The following is a 2,544-nucleotide window of genomic DNA, read 5'->3' as shown; positions in this document are numbered from 1 at the left end:
TGGAACTCCTTGCTGTCCAAGGGACTCTCAAGAGTACTCTCCAACATCACACTTCAAAAGCATCAATTCTTCTGTTCTCAGCTTTCTTTATAGTCCAACTCTCACATCCATACATGACTACAGGCAAAACATAGCCTTGACTAGATGGACCTTTGTTGACAAAGTGACGTCTATGCTTTTTAATATGCTGTCTAGGTTGGTCATAGCTTTTCTTCCAAGGAGCAAGTGTCTTTTAATTTCATGGCTGCAGTCACTATCTGCAGTGATTTTGGAACCCAAAAAAATAAAGTCAGTCACTCTTTCTACTGTTTCCCCATCTATTTGCCATGAAGTGATGGGACCAGATGCCATGATCTTAGTTTTCTGAATGTTGAGTTTTAAGCCAACTTTTTCACTCTCCTCTTTCACTTTCATCAAGAGGCTCTTTAGTTCTTTTTTACTTTCTGCCATAAGGATGGTGTCATCTGGTGTCATCATTATTGATATTTCTCCCAGCAATCTTGATTCCAGCTTGTGCTTCATCCAGCCCAGCATTTCTCATGACGTACTCTGCATATGAGTTAAATAAGCAGGGTGACAATATACAGCCTTGACGTACTCCTTTTCCTATTTGGAACCAGTCTGTTGTTCCATGTCCAGTTCTAACTGTTGCTTCCTGACCTGCATACAGATTTCTCAGGTGGCAGGTCAGGTGGTCTGGTATTTCCATCTCTTTCAGAATTTTCCACAGTTTATTGTGATCCACACAGTCAAAGGCTTTGTCATAGTCAATAAAGCAGAAATAGATGTTTTTCTGGAACTCTCTTGCTTTTTCGATGATTCAGTGGATGCTGGCAATTTGATCTCTGGTTCCTCTGCCTTTTCTAAAACCAGCTTAAACATCTGGAAGTTCACAGTTCACGTACTGTTGAAGCCTGGCTTGGAGAATTTTGAGCATTACTTTACTAGCGTGTGAGATGAGTGCAATTGTGTGGTAGTTTGGGCATTCTTTGGGATTGCCTTTCTTTGGGATTGGAATGAAAACTGACCTTTTCCAGTCCTGTGGCCACTGCTGAGTTTTCCAAATTTGCTGGCATATTGAGTGCAGCACTTTTACAGCATCATCTTTTAGGATTTGAAATAGCTCAACTGGAATCCCATTACCTTCACTAGCTTTGTTTGAAGTGATGCTTCCTAAGGCCCACTTGACTTCACATTTCAGGATGTCTGGCTCTAGCTGAGTGATCACACCATTGTGATTATCTGGGTCGTGAAGATCTTTTTTGTACAGTTCTGTGTATTCTTACCACCTCTTCTTAATATTTTCTGCTTCTGTTAGGTACATACCATTTCTGTCCTTTATTGAGCCCATCTGTGCATGAAATGTTCCCTTGGTATCTCTAATTTTCTTGAAGAGGCCTCAAGATATAATACATAAATTCTACATAAATTAGTATTCTTACTAATACCAATTTTACACTGGGAAGAAATAATACTAATTCTACACAAGATTTTCCAAAAACTTGAAGAGAGAATACTTCCCAACTCATTCTATAAGGCCAACATTACCCTCATACAAAACCCAGGCAAAAATATTACAACAAATGAAATAACAGACGAATATCTGAAATATACATTAAAGCAAAAATTTTAAACAAAATTTTAGCATATTGAATTCAACCATATAGAAAGAATAATGCAACATGACAAAGAGGGGTGAGTTTATTCTAAGAATGCAGGATTGCTTTATGTTAACAAATAAAATAGTAATTCACTATGTTAGCAAACCAAAGGAGAAAAAACACACAATCACCTCAACAGATGCAAAAACTGCACTTGATATCAATATCCATTACTAATTAAAAAATATTCTTAGCAAACTAGGAATGTGAACACCCTCAATGTGATAAAAGACATTTACAAAAAATCTATAGCTAGCAACAAATTCAATGATGAAAGACAATGTTTTCCCACTAAGATCAGGAACAAAAGAGGGTTGTCTTCTGTCACCACTTATATTCAGTATTGTATGTAGATACCAAAATTCGAAACATTTTAATGATCAAATTCAACTATATGTAGAAAGGATACTACATCATGACCAAATGGGATTCACCTCAGGGATTAAAAAAAAATCAATCACTATAATTCATTCAATCAATGTAACTTAAAAATCACCATAATTCATCATATTAGCAAAAAGAAAAATCAGATGAATTAATATTTCTAAAAAGGTAATAAAATGAATCCATATTGGAAAGAAAGGGGGGGAAAGTCTTTTCATAGATAATGGGATTGTTTCTGTAAAAATTCCAATGGAACACACAAATTGTTACAAAACCTAATGAGTTTTGAGAGTTTGCAATAATCTCAGATACATAGATGACACCACCCTTATGGCAGAAAGTGAAGAAGAACCAAAGAGCCTCTTGATGAAAGTGAAAGAGGAGAGTGAAAAATTTGGCTTAAAACTCAACATTCAAAAAACAAAGATCATGGCATTCAGTCCCATCACTTCATGACAAATAGATGGGGAAACAATGGAAACAGTGACAGACTTTATTT

Source organism: Cervus canadensis, chromosome 19 (genome assembly GCF_019320065.1).
Source record: "Cervus canadensis isolate Bull #8, Minnesota chromosome 19, ASM1932006v1, whole genome shotgun sequence".
Lineage (NCBI taxonomy): Eukaryota > Metazoa > Chordata > Mammalia > Artiodactyla > Cervidae > Cervus > Cervus canadensis.
This window is presented reverse-complemented; position numbering follows the sequence as displayed.